Raw genomic sequence first — 18,027 nt, forward strand, 5'->3', positions numbered from 1 at the left:
AGCAAGTGTGATCCGAGTACAGGAATAGGCCTAGCAGTATCCACTGCTCTTTCTGCCAGAGCGAGTGCGATCCACACGGCAAGACAGGCAGAAGGAGTAACCAGTAGCAACTGCCGCTACGGTAAAACTCCAAGACATAGACTAGAGAGATCCACTGCCACTAATGCTAGGGCAAGTGCGATCCAGGTTATGGCTGGCGACAGTGCAATCGCAAGGACAAGACAAGACAGAACAGGCAATACAGATAATACAACCTGACTGCACTAGAGGGATGCCTAGTGCAGTCCCCAGGAATACTCTAAGCTAATCTTTAACAAACAATAGCAAGGCTGACACTCCAGGAGTGTTTTAGCAGTAACAAACCATCATGACCAGCAAAGGATCCTGGGAGAACATGGTATTTATACTCAAGCCTTCAAAGGAGGAGGCTAGGCAATTTGCATGACAAGTGTATGTAAATTCCTCAGTGACAGAGCAAGTCTGGAACTTGCAAAGTAAAGACAGGTCTCTTTTCCAGAGACCTGCAGCCCTCAGACTTAAGGAATGGTCAAACAGCTGTCTGTCTGTGCAGACAGCTGAGCGGATCATTACACATTAATGACGCATTTCTGATAAAGTGTTCACTGCTAATTAGGTTGAAATGTCTTGGTACTTCCCCAGACATGAGATTGGTCAGCTTGACACTGTAACGAGACCTGTGAGAGTTTTCAGCAATTTAAGGCTTATTGAAGCATACAGGGCTTCTAATATACTCATTTAAATATAAAGCTTATTCTATAATTCTTCTTAAAACAATTAATCATATAAGAAATAATTGCATATTAAATCTTAATATAAAATAATGTTCTATATATTTGTCTTTCTGATGAATAAATATCTAATTTCAACCAGCAGAGGTCAGCATTTCATAACAAATAACAAACAATATTAATAATATTAATTATAAGACTATTAAACCGCCAGGTGGCATCATTTGTCCTAAATACGGGACAATACAAAAACCTTGGAACTTATTATTGACATTCCAAAGGACAATCATAGTCAAAACTAGAGTTGGGCCGAACGGTTCGCCTGCGAACGGTTCCAGGCGAACTTTGGGGGTTCGCGTTCGCCTGCATCAGGCGAACTTTTGCGGAAGTTCGATTCGCCCCATAATGCTCTATTGAGCAAAATTTTGACCCTCCATATCACTGTCAGCAGACATGTTTTTGTCAAACACACTGCTAGAGAACCTGCCCACCCTCCCTTCAAGCTAGGTCCTTTATACCATTTGATTCAGTTGTCTGCCTACACTAATTAGTTATGGGACAGCTGCTACACACTCTGCTAGGGAGATTTTAATTGACCTCCCTCCTCCCTTCTACCCATTCCCTCCTACCGGAGGGAGGAGGGTCTCTTCTGCCAGGGAATTATACTATTTTAAAAACCAGTATACATCATACCATAGCTGGGAATCAAACCCAGATCTCACTGTGTGGTGGGCACGTCACCCTAAGCACTGTACCACTACAGTAGTAAGTGAAGCTAGCCTAAAATGTACCATTTATGCTCAATGCAATAGAACCATTAGGTTGCTTAAAGGAGAACTGTAGTGAGAGGTATATGGAGGCTGCCATATTGATTTCCTTTTAAGCTATACCAGTTGCCTGGCAGCCCTGCTGATCTATTTGGCTGCAGTAGTGTGAATCACACCAGAAACAAGCATGCAGCTAATCTTGTCAGATCTTACAAAAATGTCAAACACCAGATCTGCTTCATGCTTGCTCAGGGTCTAGGGCTAAAAGTATTGGAGGCAGAGGATCTGCAGGATAGCCAGGTAACTGGTATTGCTTAAAAGGAAATCAATATGGTAGCCTCCATTTACCTTTCACTACAGTTCTCCTTTAAAGGGAACCTTAACTGAGAGTGATATGGCTGTTTCCTGTAAACAATACCAGTTGCCTGGCAGTCCAGCTGATCTTTGTGACTGCAATAGTGACTGAATCACACCCTGAAACAAGCATGCAGCTAATCCAGTCTGACTTCAGTCAGAGCACCTGATCTGCATGCTTGTTCAGGGGCTGTGGCTAAAAGTATTGGAGACACAGGATCAGCAGGCGATTCAGGCAACTGGTATTATTTTAAAAGGAAAAATCCATATCCTTCTCCGTTTAGGTTCCCTTTAAGGATTTGTAGCATAAAAGCCAACTCACATTGGCTGGGATTTGAACCTGGGTCTCACTGTGTGGTGGACAAGCACACTAACCACTGTACCATATGAAGCTGGCCTAAAATTTACCATTTATGCTCAATACAAGAGAAAAAGTAGACAAGACAAATAACATTTATATCACACTTTTCTCCTGGTGGACTCAAAGCACCAGAGCTGCAGCCACTAGGGCATGCTCTATAGGCAGTAGCAGTGTTAGGAAGACTTGCCTAAGGTCTCCTACTGAATAGGTGCTGGCTTACTGAACAGACAGAGCTGAGATTTGAACTCTGGTTGTCAGAGGCAGCGCCCTTATCCATTACACCATGCAGCCACTGCTTACAGATATTTAGCCAGACATGGCCTTCTCTTTTGTGTTCAACAGTTGTCAAGAGAAAAATTAGACAAGATAGCAGTGTTAGGAAGACTTGCCTAAGGTCTCCTACTGAATAGGTGCTGGATTACTGAACAAACAGAGCTGAGATTTGAACTCTGGTCTCCTTTGTCAGAGGCAGCGCCCTTATCTATTACACCATGCAGCCACTGCTTACAGATATTTAGCCAGACATGGCCTTCTCTTTTGTGTTCAATGGTTGTCAAGAGAAAAATTAGACAAGATAGCAGTGTTAGGAAGACTTGCCTAAGGTCTCCTACTGAATAGGTGCTGGCTTACTGAACAAACAGAGCTGAGATTTGAACTCTGGTCTCCTTTGTCAGAGGCAGCGCCCTTATCCATTACACCATGCAGCCACTGCTTACAGATATTTAGCCAGACATGGCCTTCTCTTTTGTGTTCAACAGTTGTCCAAAGAGAACCCCAGATAGCCTGGTAGATTCATATCTCTCTCTTTTCCTAACACTGCTACTGCCTATAGAGCATGCCCTAGTGGCTGCAGCTCTGGTCCTTTGAGTCCGCCAGGAGAAAAGTGTGATATAAATGTTATTTGTCTTGTCTACTTTTTCTCTTGTATTGAGCATAAATAGTAAATTTTAGGCCAGCTTTAGTTGGTATAGTGGTTAGTGTGCTTGCCCACCATACAGTGAGACCCAGGTTCAAATCCCAGCCAATGTGAGTTGGCTTTTATACTACAAATCCTTAAAGGGAACCTAAACGGAGAAGGATATGGATTTTTCCTTTTAAAATAATACCAGTTGCCTGAATCGCCTGCTGATCCTGTGTCTCTAATACTTTTAGCCACAGCCCCTGAACAAGCATGCAGATCAGGTGCTCTGACTGAAGTCAGACTGGATTAGCTGCATGCTTGTTTCAGGGTGTGATTCAGCCACTATTGCAGTCACAAAGATCAGCTGGACTGCCAGGCAACTGGTATTGTTTACAGGAAACAGCCATATCACTCTCAGTTAGGGCCCATTCACACTTAGAACCGCAGAACGCCGGCGATTACCGCCGGCGTTTTGCGGGAGTGATTTTCCTGCGATTATCGTGGAAAAATCACTGGACACTGCAGCGGTTTTGGAGCGATCGTGATTAGCGTGCTTTGCACGCTAATCCCGATCGCAAATCGCGGAACGTTTGTCGCCGGCAAACCGCTGCATGCAGCGTGGTTGCGGTTATTGCTAACCGCAACCGCGGCAGTGAGAACACTGCCATTCGCTACATTGTGTAGCGGTTCTTGCAGAACCGCTAGCGGTTTGCCGTGAGCGGGAATCGTGCGATTAACGCTCAAGTGTGAATGGGCCCTTAAGGTTCCCTTTAAAGGAGAACTGTAGTGAAAGGTATATGGAGGCTACCATATTGATTTCCTTTTAAGCAATACCAGTTACCTGGCTATCCTGCAGATCCTCTGCCTCCAATACTTTTAGCCCTAGACCCTGAGCAAGCATGCAGCAGATCTGGTGTTTGACATTTTTGTAAGATCTGACAAGATTAGCTGCATGCTTGTTTCTGGTGTGATTCACACTACTGCAGCCAAATAGATCAGCAGGGCTGCCAGGCAACTGGTATAGCTTAAAAGGAAATCAATATGGCAGCCTCCATATATCTCTCACTACAGTTCTCCTTTAAGCAACCTAATGGTTCTATTGCATTGAGCATAAATGGTACATTTTAGGCTAGCTTCACTTACTACTGTAGTGGTACAGTGCTTAGGGTGATGTGCCCACCACACAGTGAGATCTGGGTTCGATTCCCAGCTATGGTATGATGTATACTGGTTTTTAAAATAGTATAATTCCCTGGCAGAAGAGACCCTCCTCCCTCCGGTAGGAGGGAGGAGGGAATAGGTAGAAGAGTAGAAGGGGAGGAGGGAGATTAAAATCCTCCTAGCAGAGTGTGTAGCAGCTGTCCCATAACTAATTAGTGTAGGCAGACAACTGAGTCAAATGGTATAAAGGACCTTGCTTGGAGGAGGGTGGGCGGGTCCTCCAGCAGTGATGTGTATTTCACTCAATTAGGTGTGGCTCCAGGTATTAGACCTTTTGAAACATGTTTTCTATCATTTTTCCAGCTGATAGAATTTTTTAAAACTTTCAAAGTTCGCCTCCCCATTGAAGTCTATTGCGGTTCGCGAAATTTTTCGCGAACCGAACCTTTCGCGGAAGTTCGCGAACCTAAAATCGGAGGTTCGGCCCAACTCTAGTCAAAACATGGCATTATTTTCTTTTTAACTAATTGGGAAAACACCTTCTTTGTTTATTGTACAAAGTATCTTCAACATCAAGGCCATGCACTAACATAAACAAGAATGTTCTGGCTTTTTGTAACTAGAATAATCCAATTATGAGTATTAAATTATATTATAGGTTTTAACAATAATTATTTCTTTCTTTAGAAGGACTGTATTGATTATTAATATTTATATATACATACACATATGACAGCTTTTCCTGCATAAATAAAACCGCTAGAATTCTGTCAGGTGAATTCATAGCTACCACCGCTGATTGCATCATACCGCAGCATCCCAACAACACACTGCAGGCTATTCAATGTGTGCAGGAAACGGCTTCTGCATGCGTTGGTAGATGTGAAAGAGGCCTTAAGGGGTTAGAGACAAATGGTAAGGAAAGGGTTAATTGGCTACCCCCTAAATTGGCCCTAGATTACAATAGACATATGGCTATGGTAGGGATTAGGGATTAGATTGTGAGCTCCGGGACAGTTAGTGGTACGTCTTTATATACTCCGTAAAGCTTTATATACTCCCCGATGAGGTGCTTAGCAACAAAACGCGTTGGGCGGAGCTACGGTGCGACATGCTGAGCGTGTGATTGTAACGATTGTGGAACTTTCTCCGTGAGCAGCGTACAACGCGTGCGCTGATACGGCTGAAATCCTCCACAAGCGTATAATTGCAGGCACCCAGCAAAAGGTGCTACGCCCCCGTAGAGGGAAATTCCTGTCGGCAGATGGCGCTGGGGAGTGCAGAGGAACCAATCCTCTGTACCTCCACAAATGCCAGACAGGAATTGTACGAAGCGCAGAACGCAATCGCAACAGAAGCGATTGCGAATGAGAACGAGCAAAGGGACAGATTGTATGTGTGTGCGCCAATCTAGTCGCCACCCCGCGACCGCGCACACACAACAGCAGATATGAAACAGAAACGCAACCGCAAGAAAGGCGATTGCCAGAAGTGACACAAGGTAGATCAGAACAGAATACGAGGATAGCAAAGGCACAGCAAATCATACAATGAGGAGATGCAGAAAATAACAAACGCTAGATAACCGCGAACACCGCACTCATTCGCAACAGTGCACACGGTTATGCGCGGTCTCCATGTGATAAGCACAATAGAGACAAGCACGCCTAACTAACCATCAACAGACAATCATGAAACAGAGGACGCGAATGCTTGCTTAACGGTTACCTCACCGAGCCTCCAGAAAGCGGTCGTTGCAGACAAGACAGACACACGAAAACAGGGACAAGCGAGAGATAGGATCCACAGCACTAGCGAAAGTGGCTAGCGCGATCCAGGAAGACAGAACAGAAGGATCCACTGCACTAGCGTGAAGCGAGTGCGATCCAGGTACAGAGTAGCAGAACAGAAGGATCCACAGCACTAGCGGAAAGTGGCTAGCGCGATCCAAAGAGACAGAACAGAAGGATCCACAGTGCTAGCGAAAAGTGGCTAGCGCGATCCCAAGAGACAGAACAGAAGGATCCACAGCGCTAGCGAAAAGTGGCTAGCGCGATCCCAGGAGACAGAACAGAAGAGATAGCTGGTAGCAACCGCTGCACCAGCTATACTCCAAGAACAGAGATCAGAACCATTTCCTGTCGACCACCGCTGGGACAGGACAACAGCAACAGAACAAACAAACAGATAAACAATCCTAACTGCACTATGGAATCTGCCTAGCACAGTTTCCAGGAATAACTCTAAGCTGATCTTCAAACAAAGAGCATGGCTTACACTCTCCAGAGTGTTTCACAGGAAGACTCCTTATGAACAGCAAAGCATTGTGGGACACACATAGTACTTATAGTACTCGCCTCCAATGAATGTGGCCAGGCAATTTGCATGACAACGTATGCAAATTCCTCAGCAAGCACAAGCTGCAAAACTGACAGAAGCTCTTCTTTCCAGAGTCCTGCAGCATGCAAACCTACACAATGGTCAAAAAGCTGCCTGCCTGCACAGGCAGCTGAGCAAATCATCACAGTACCCCCCCCTCCAGGGTCGAATTCCAGATGACCCTCAAAAGTGCTATTAGCAACAGACTCCAACTGAAGACTCATGAAGGTCGGGACAGCCCGACAAAGTACAATTCCAGAGTCAGTCCACCCGAAACCGACCTCATCGGAAACAGAAGCTACCGAAACATGCCCATCAGCACTACAAGTCTCAGCGTAACACCCATCAGGATTGTGGATACCAGAGAAGAAGCCACCGAAACCCTCCAGAAAATACCCACCACCTTCCAAGGAGCGTCCGAAAATACCAAATCTGCCACAAAACCTGTTCGAAGTGTCCCTTACAACACAAAAGCCACCGTTGGAATCTCCCAGAACCTTTTGAAGCTCCACAGAGATCCCAAGAGGGCAGAACAATCACCAGGCTCACATGGAGAACTATCAAGAACCCCTATGGAACCAATGACAATTCCAGACTCAGAATTACGAGGACACCCATCAAGATCAAGACTTTCAGGGACCACTTCTGGGCATGCAAGCAGGCAGGCTAAATCAGAACATGTCTCCACCGAGGAAGCATCTGAGTATGCTGGTAACCGAGGCACACTTGGGCTTTCTGGGTCACAGAGCACATTGGGGTACACCAGCACAGGAGAAACATTAGGACATGTTGGGGAACTGCCAACCTCAGAGTCCGACACGAGGAAACCAAAACCAGGACCGGGCAGAAAATCATCACGAGCAATGGTCTCAAGCACTGGACTTTCAAAAGAAGACTCGGATTCAAATTCGGAAATTTCTGTGACTGCAATATCATCATTGACTACACATGACTGAAGCTCCACCAGAGCTGAAAAGGTAGCCAGCAAGGCAGCAATGCCTACGGAAGAGGGCAACACCTCAGAAGGACTTGGGGGGCAGGAGACATCTCCTACAAGTTCTGCACCCTTTGGGAGGAACTCGGAGACCTCCAGAACATCAAACAAGACCTCAGGAACATCATTTTTCAAGTTTTCTAAGAAGGATTCTGTACTATCCATGTTACAGGGCAAAACTGGAACTTTATTTTGTGAACAGGGCAGATGTCCCAGGGAAGGTTCCACCATTGAGCGCTTTGAGTCCGAAAGGAGAAAAGCGCTATACAAATGTTCAAATGTTCAGATAAACTGAGACTGAATTTCATCATCAAGAACGGAATGTACAGGAATATTCACTGAACCACACACTGACTCCTTAACTTTAATCTCGCTGCACCCAGAATTCTGCGTAGCAGTCAAACTAGCTGGCAACTCCAAAACTGCAGAAAAACAGGTGAGTATAGTGGCAATACTCAGACGAGCCTCTAGGGACACTGCATGGGATTCTAAGCAAGGCCACATTGACTCATCCAGAGTACAGGGTGCAGAATCAGCACTTCCCTCAGAGCAAGAAAGGGACTCACAAATGTCAGTGTGATTGGACATCATTTTGTTATTCATGGTACAGGGCAGGCTCAGAGAAACTCTCTCTGGACCCAGCAACAATGTTTCAGAGTCAGATTCGCAAAACCGAAGCGCTGTCTCACTCTTAGATTCGGCCAACAATGTCAAATCCGAGGAGCCAGGACGCAAAACCTGCGAATCAAAAATCACTTTAGGTTGTGAAACTGACACTTCCATAGCGCAAACCTCCGCGATCTGCGGAGCAGACTGCAAGGCATCTAGGACCGAAACGCTGAAGCAACTGTCCCCAGGCAACGGGCCCTTACAGGTGAGAACAGGGTGAGACAGAGACTCATTTGCAGAAGAAATAGCGACATCAACAGGATAAACTTTATTAGGCACATTAATTTTACTTTTGACGCTGCACAGTCGAGAAACTTTCCCCATAGCAGGGTCACAGATGGAAGATCTCAAAGATCTGTTTCTAAATGACAAAGGATCCCACACATCCTTGAGGAAACCGGCAGACTCATGCCGATCACAATCTGCAGGAACATCCGAGAAACAGGCATCAGATCGCACAGATTCAAACTGCACACTGTCAGGAGAGAATCCTTCAGGATTCGCACAGGAATCAACCACAGCGGCATACTCATTCATTTCAGATTGCACAAAGTCAAGACTCTCATGCTTTACCCCAGAAAGGCAGGAACAATCATCCGACAACGATGTCTCTTTATTGGAATCAATTGGTTGGTGTGTGTGCAACTCATCCAAAACCGTTTGCCATACATAGATCACCAGATCCACATCATCCTTGTCACATTCATCGGAATCAATCAGAAGGTACATAGAATCAAGACAAGCATTCAAGACATCTTCGCTTTTTGCGACGTAAAAATCGCAAAAGGCTTTCCAATCAAAATCGAATTCCTCCAGCAAGGCCCCAACATCCCAGGAAGCAAATGGGGGTTCAAACAGGCCAGTATCCAGATAATCTCCATAGGGGTGGAGTTCAGGAACAAGAACAGATTTTTTAACTGCTTTAATGTAGTGTGCGATCCTACCTATAGCAGGATCAACATAAGCTTTGGATTGGGGCAAAAAACCTGGAAACTGATCAGCAGATGCATTATAAACATCATTATCATACTGCATGGTTTTGCCCATTTCAGACTTGACAGAAATAACCTCTTTATTTGTGGTTGCTATGGGCAACGGATCTTTCCGCTGGGAAGCCTTCCTAGATCTTTTACGTTTAGACTTAAGGCTCATGCACACATCAGACTATAGTCTTTGGAAAATGAAAGATCACAGACCAATCTTACCACCCTTCATGTAGTATGAGAGCCATACTCTACACAGTCTTTTCTATGGAGCTGAACTCAACATCAGAAAAAAATCTTTGCAACATGCTGCACACACAGATGCTGTACAGACACAAAAGATCAGTATCTGCAAAAGATCTGTTCCTGCCAAAAATCCATTCCTGCAAATTGCAATGATAGTCTATGAGATCTGCAGATCATCATACACACATCATTTAACTGACATTCATCTGCAGATCAGACAATCATCTGCGGATCTGAAAATCCATCCTGGTGGATCTGATCTGCAGATGAATGTCAGTTAAATCATGTGTGTATGATGATCTGCAGATCTCATAGACTATCATTGCATTTGTAGGAATGTTTTTTTGGCAGGAACAGATCTTTTGCAGATACTGATCTTTTGTGTCTGTACAGCATCTGTGTGTGCAGCATCTTGCAAAGATTTTTTTCTGATGTGGAGTTCAGCTCCATAGAAAAGACTGTGTAGAGTATGGCTCTCATACTACATGAAGGGTGGTAAGATTGGTCTGTGATCTTTCATTTTCAAAAGACTATAGTCTGATGTGTGTATGTGGCCTTAGAGGCTTTGGATGGCTGCTTTATGGATGAAAGAGTAGATGGAACAGCTGATTGAGCTGCTGACAACAACTCATTAAGGGGGTATGGTAATTGAGGTAATCTCAGCCAATTGTGAATTAAAAAGGCTAAGAATTCCAGGGGTCTTTGACTCAGGGTGGTATGATCTAACACATCATAACCCCACATTGACATTTCGCCCCCCAACAGAATGTAGACCATTTGGGGGGCCCAGGTAGACACTGGGGTGCATTGGAATTCAGGGTTCGCTAACAGTTTCGTGCACTCAGACAAAAATTCGTCCGCTGATTCAGATTCAAGTTTTTTAAATCTCTTAAAGGTACAAGAGCCATAGTCGACAAAATCGTACAAATCGGAAATTCCGTCTACACTGGGGTTTTGGGTTGGGCTGTTCATACTGTAACGATTGTGGAACTTTCTCCGTGAGCAGCGCACAACGCGTGCGCTGATACGGCTGAAATCCTCCACAAGCGTATCATTGCATGCACCCAGCAAAAGGTGCTACGCACCCGTAGAGGGAAATTCCTGTCAGCAGATGGCGCTGGGGAGTGCAGAGGAACCAATCCTCTGTACCTCCACAAATGCCAGACAGGAATTGTACGAAGCGCAGAACGCAATCCCAAGAGAAGCGATTGCGAATGAGAACGAGCAAAGGGACAGATTGTATGTGTGTGCGCCAATCTAGTCGCCACCTCGCGACCGCGCACACACAACAGCAGATACGAAACAGAAACGCAACCGCAAGAAAGGCGATTGCCAGAAGTGACACAAGGCAGATCAGAACAGAATACGAGGATAGCAAATTCACAGCAAATCATACAATGAGGAGATGCAGAAAATAACAAACGCTAGCTAACCGCGAACACCACACTCATTCGCAACAGTGCACGCGGTTATGCGCGGTCTCCACGTGATAAGCACAATAGAGACAAGCACACCTAACTAACCATCGACAGACAAACATGAAACAGAGGACGCGAACGCTTGCTTAAAGAGAATCTGTACTCTAATATTCTTACAATAAAAAGCATACCATTCTATTCATTATTTTCTCCTGTGCCCCTCTGTGCTGTTTCTGCCACTCTCTACTGCAATCCTGGCTTGTAATTAACAGTTTTAGGCAGTGTTTACAAACAAACTAACCAGCTTCTAATAGGCTCAGCTAAGCATAGTGTGTGAGTCATTCAGAGTGTGCAGGAGGCCTGCAGAGGGTGTGTATCGCTTCTACCAATCACAAGCAGCCCTGCACATTCCACACAATCAAGCCTTAGCCCGACAAACAGGACAGAGGAAAGATACATTGATTTATTACAGACAGTGCAGTTAGGAAAGACTGCAGTAAGCCAGAGCAGATTAGAACAGGCATAGGAACTTATAGGATAGAAGAACTAAGGCTGAAAAATTTGTTACAGAGTCTCTTTAACGGTTACCTCACCGAGCCTCCAGCAAGCGGTCGTAGCAGACAAGACAGACACACGAAAACAGGGACAAGCGAGAGATAGGATCCACAGCACTAGCGAAAGTGGCTAGCGCGATCCAGGAAGACAGAACAGAAGAATCCACAGCACTAGCGCGAAGCGAGTGCGATCCAGGTACAGAGTAGCAGAACAGAAGGATCCACAGCACTAGCGCAGGATGCTAGTGTGATCCAGGGAGGCAGAACAGAAGGATCCACAGCACTAGCGGAAAGTGGCTAGCACGATCCAAAGAGACAGAACAGAAATATCCACAGCGCTAGCGAAAAGTGGCTAGCGCGATCCCAAGAGACAGAACAGAAGGATCCACAGCGCTAGCGAAAAGTGGCTAGCGCGATCCCAGGAGACAGAACAGAAGAGATAGCTGGTAGCAACCGCTGCACCAGCTATACTCCAAGTACAGAGATCAGAACCATTTCCTGTCGACCACCGCTGGGACAGGACAACAGCAACAGAACAAACAAACAGATAAACAATCCTAACTGCACTATGGAATCTGCCTAGCACAGTTTCCAGGAATAACTCTAAGCTGATCTTCAAACAAAGAGCATGGCTTACACTCTCCAGAGTGTTTCACAGGAAGACTCCTTATGAACAGCAAAGCATTGTGGGACACACATAGTACTTATAGTACACGCCTCCAATGAATGTGGCCAGGCAATTTGCATGACAACGTATGCAAATTCCTCAGCAAGCACAAGCTGCAAAACTGACAGAAGCTCTTCTTTGCAGAGTCCTGCAGCATGCAAATCTACACAATGGTCAAAAAGCTGCCTGCCTGCACAGGCAGCTGAGCAAATCATCACAGTGATGTCACCGGACGTGGAACATCGGTACACGCTAATTTTGAGCTATCTCGGCAGGGCACGCTAGCGGTAAGGCTGACATTCATTGCGGGGACACAGGCAAATTGTAACGATCGGTGTCAGCACACAGAGATAATCTGATTATTGGTGATCTGCAGTATCACCAAGAATACAGATATATATCTGATTATTAATGATCTGCAGAATCACCAATAATACAGAGAGCTAACCTCTGGACACCTATGTAATATGAGTGTTTTGGTGCAACAGTAATGACTTTGAGTGAGACCACCCGAGGAGCAGGTGGTCTTTGGCAGTGTAGGCAATACTGCTTTTTGAGAAGAGCAAAAACCTTCCAGCAGCTTGAGACCTCCAAAAGGGCTGGAGTCCCAGGCTGAAGGTAGGAAGGATCTGTGAGTGAGTGTCACTAGCAGGTCTGGAGACTATCTCTTAAAGGACTTACGAGGCCAAGTATACAAAAAAATAAAATAAAAAAAAGTTAGCTACCTGGATCAGCTTGTAAGGCATGGAGGACGCCGTCCGCGCCCTCCGTGCCGTTCCGCCTGGTCCCCGCCGCTGAACAGCCCCTCGAACGGTCCCCGACCGCGCTGCCCAGGTCGTGCTCCCCAGCCTGTACCAAGATGGCCGCCGGAGTCCGACGTAACAGTAGCGTGGATCGGGGGGTTGGCCTTAGAGCTGCGCAGCCGCACTCGCGACTATGCGGACTGCGCAGCCGCGGCCAGCTCTGGCGGCCATCTTGGTACAGGCTGGGGAGCACGACCTGGACCGCGCGGTCGGGGACCGTTCGGGGGGCTGTTCAGTGGCGGGGACCAGGCGGAACGGCACGGAGGGCGCGGACAGCGTCCTCCATGCCTTACAAGCTGATCCAGGTAGCTAACTTTTTTTTATTTTTTTTGTATACTTGGCCTCGGCCAGCTCCGGCGGCCATCTTGGTACAGGCTGGGGAGCCTGTTCAGCGGCGGGGACCAGGCGGAACGGCACGGAGGGTGCGGACGGCATCCTCCGTGCCTTACAAGCTGATCCAGGTAGCTAACTTTTTTTATTTTTTTTTGTTTACTTGGCCTCGTAAGTCCCTTAAGGAGAGAGGTAGCTCTCAAGGTCGGGCAAGCCAGGTCGGCAACACACGGACAGACAAAGTACAAAGACAGAAGGCTGATTCGGTATCCAAAGGCAGGCAGGGTTGGCAACAGGTAATCAGATATGCGAAGGTACCGAATCAGAAAGCAGAGGGATAGTCAGAGAAGCAGTAGGTCATAACAGATATCAACAATGCCTAGTCTTGGGTGTGAGGTCCGTGGTCTCTACACCCTGGAACTAGTCTGGAGTATAATATGATGGTACACAGTATCCCTAGTCTTGGGTGTGAGGTCCGTAGCCTCGACACCCTGGAACTAGTCTGAAGTATAACACAATGATAAACAGAAGTAATCTGGCTCAGTGTGAATTCCCAGGTCCTCCTGGTTCAAACACACTGCAGGATCTGACTAAGGTCTGAGTGCTTCCACATAATTGTTCGCAACGGCAGACAACTTGAGACTGAGCAGAAGTAACTATATATAGAGCAGCGCTTTCCGGCGCCACCCATCATTGATTGACCAAGGTTCCCTGACGACGGCTGAAAGCCGAAACCGGTCGGAGCTGGAGACTGGGCAAAACTGACAGATTACGTGAGATCTATGATTGTGTATTGGTATACACTACACGCTTGTTTTTATCAAGGGTCCCTGTCAAAAGGACCCTTAAAGTAAGCTATTGTATATGTGTTATCTTTTGAATTTTATTAAATTGTTATGCTTTCAAGGACAGTGAGTGACCCTTTGATGAATTTATTTTGGTGATGGTCACTGTCTGAATATATACACTGTGGTGGTACTGCAGATACCCTGGTGTTACCCTAGCGCTGTGGAGTTCTTGTGCTTGGAATTTATGATACCTACTATGGATATGGTTTCCTCCTGAGCAGCTGGTGAAAGATTTTATGAGTTGGAGCAGCGCCTGTATTCTATTCTAAAACATAACACAATGACAAACAGAAGTAATCTGGCTCAGTGTGAATTCCCAGGTCCTCCTGGTTCAAACACACTGCAGGATCTGACTAAGGTCTGAGTGCTTCCACATAATTGTTCGCAACGGCAGACAACTTGAGACTGAGCAGAAGTAACTATATATAGAGCAGCGCTCTCCGGCGCCACCCATCATTGATTGACCAATAGTCACTTGTTCTGAGGTCAGCTGACCCGCTTGGTCAGCTGATCCTTCCTTGGCTTGTCATAAAAGTACTGCCTCTCAGCGTGCGCGCGCGTATTCCTGAATCTGTGTGAACTAACAGACCCAGCCACACCAGACGCATGCTGCTACGTGCAAACCGCCGCGCTGGACGCGGAATCAGCCACCTTGCTGTCAGTACATGCAGCGGCTTTTCCACGTTCCCTTACACAAATCTGTTGGACGCAAGTATATCTTCGCAGTACCCTGTTAGACCCAGCCTTAGGATTACATTGTATACCGCCGTGCATTCTAACAATAGTTTTTATTTCTGTGTCAGTTGACATAATTTTTACTGTCATATACAGTGGGTTGCAAAAGTATTCGGCCCCCTTGAAGTTTTCCACATTTTGTCACATTACTGCCACAAACATGAATCAATTTTATTGGAATTCCACATGAAAGACCAACACAAAGTGGTGTACACATGAGAAATGGAACGAAAATCATACATGATTCCAAACCTTTTTTACAAATAAATAACTGAAAAGTGGTGTGTGCATAATTATTCGGCCCCCTTTGATCTGAGTGCAGTCAGTTGCCCATAGACATTGCCTGATGAGTGCTAATGACTAAATAGAGTACACCTGTGTGTAATCTAATGTCAGTACAAATACAGCTGCTCTGTGAGGGCCTCAGAGGTTGTCTAAGAGAATAGTGGGAGCAACAACACCGTGAAGTCCAAAGAACACACCAGACAGGTCCAAGACAGGTCAGGGATCAAGTTATTGAGAAATTTAAAGCAGTCTTAGGCTACAAAAAGATTTCCAAAGCTTTGAACATCCCAAGGAGCACTGTTCAAGCGATCATTCAGAAATGGAAGGAGTATGGCACAACTGTAAACCTACCAAGACAAGGCCATCCACCTAAATTCACAGGCCGAACAAGGAGAGCACTGATCAGAAATGCACTCAAGAGGACCATGGTGACTCTGGACGAGCTGCAGAGATCTACAGCTCAGGTGGGGGAATCTGTCCATAGAACAACTATTAGTCATGCACTGTACAAAGTTGGAATTTATGGAAGAGTGGCAAGAAGAAAGGCATTGTTAACAGAAAGCATAAGAAGTCCCGTTTGCAGTTTGCCACAAGCCATGTGGGGGACACAGCAACTATGTGGAAGAAGGTGCTCTGGTCAGATGAGACCAAAAGTGAACTTTTTGGCCAAAATGCAAAACGCTATGTGTGGCAGAAAACTAACACTGCACATCACTCTGAACACACCATCCCCACTGTCAAATATGGTGGTGGCAGCATCATGCTCGGGGGGTGCATCTCTTCAGCAGGGACAGGGAAGCTGGTCAGAGTTGATGGGATGATGGATGGAGCCAAATACAGGGCAAACTTGGAAGAAAACCTCTTGGAGACTGCAAAAGACTTGAGACTGGGGCGGAGGTTCACCTTCCAGCAGGACAATGACCCTAAACATAAAGCCAGGGCAACAATGGAATGGTTTAAAACAAAACATAGCTATGTGTTAGAATGGCCCAGTCAAAGTCCAGATCTAAATCCAATCGATAATCTGTGGCAAGATCTGAAAACTGCTCTTCACAAACGCTGTCCATCTAATCTGACTGAGCTGGAGCTGTTTTGCAAGGAAGAATGGGCAAGTCCCTAGATGTGCAAAGCTGGTAGAGACATACCCTAAAAGAATGGCAGCTGTAATTGCAGCAAAAGGTGGTTCTACAAAGTATTGCCTCAGGGGGCCGAATAATTACGCACACCCCACTTTGCAGTTATTGATTTGTAAAAAATGTTTGGAATCATGTATGATTTTGGTTCCTCTTCTCACATGTACACTACTTTGTATTGGTCTTTCATGTGGAATTCCAATAAAATTGATGCATGTTTGTGGCAGTAATGTGACAAAATGTGGAAAACTTCAAGGGGGCCGAATACTTTTGCAACCCACTGTATAACAATTTTAACAATAAATTTAGATATTTTTTACGCTATGTGAGCGTTTTTGTCTCTCCTTTGGTGCCACTATCGGTATTGGACTATATTGGAACTGCGGAGATCCTGTCCACACACGTGAGATCTACATTGGATCGAGAGACTGTGAGGTGGCCAATACCTCAGATGCTGTGACGGGCCCATATAGGCCGCTGTATCCGGTGAATGGTGACCTGAAGGGGGGATTGATCCCTAGCAGTCACTGTCCTAGATGAACTATATTTGTGGCCATACCATCGGTTGAACTGTGTTCTATGTGATGAACTGTCATGGACATAGGAGTCTGATGAACTGTTTGACTTCTGTGAAGTAGTATGCAGCGCTTTTCACCCATTCGTTTTACATCATAGGGAGGGGGCCTGTCAGGGGCAAATCCAGGATTTTCAAGGGGGGGGGTTCCTGATAGGTCTCTTTTGGCAAGCCGCACACTACCGCGCATGCGTTTGCCCACAAAATCCACATGATGCACAGCATTTCTCCACAAAATACACACAATGCGCAGTGTTTCCCTACAAAATACACATGATGCAGTAGCGTCTCGCCAAAATATATATAATGTGGCAGTGATTAAGTAGCCAGTTAACCCTCCTTTATTATGGATAACGAAATTACCCCACCCCTCTTTAGTATAGGTGACCAGATGACCCCCATTTATCACACAGGTAGCCAGATGAGGCCCCCCCAGTTAGGATAAGTAACCATATGATCCCCATTTATAGTATATAGCCAGATAACTCCCCGTTCAGTACATTCCCCCTTGTATTTCGCCAGATCCCCCTTGTATATATGGCCAGTGTATATAGTCAGACCCCCTGTATATATAGCCAGAGATCCCCCCCCTGTATATACCCATATACCCACTGTATGCAGCCAGATGCCTCCCCCTGCATATAGCCAGTGTATATAGCCAGATCCCCCTGCATATAGCCAGTGTATATAGCCAGTTCCCCCTGCATACAGCCAGTGTATATATATAATCGTAATGTGGGCAGCAGCCATCAGAAAATAATCGTAATGTGGGCAGCAGCCAGCAGTCATCAGAAAATAATCGTAAAGTGGGCAGCAGTCACCAGAAAATCACAATGTGGGCAGCAGGCACCAGAAAATTGCAATGTGTGGGCAGCAGTGACCAGAAAATCGTAATGTGGGCAGCAGACACCTGAAAATCGCAATGTGGGCAGCAGACACCTGAAAATCGCAATGTGGGCAGCAGTCATCAGAAAATCGTAATGTGGGCAGCAGTGACCAGAAAATCGTAATGTGGGCAGCAGACACCTGAAAATCGCAATGTGGGCAGCAGACACCTGAAAATCGCAATGTGGGCAGCAGTCACCTGAAAATCGTAATGTGGGCAGCAGACACCTG

The sequence above is a fragment of the Hyperolius riggenbachi genome, chromosome 12 (assembly GCF_040937935.1).
Source record: "Hyperolius riggenbachi isolate aHypRig1 chromosome 12, aHypRig1.pri, whole genome shotgun sequence".
Lineage (NCBI taxonomy): Eukaryota > Metazoa > Chordata > Amphibia > Anura > Hyperoliidae > Hyperolius > Hyperolius riggenbachi.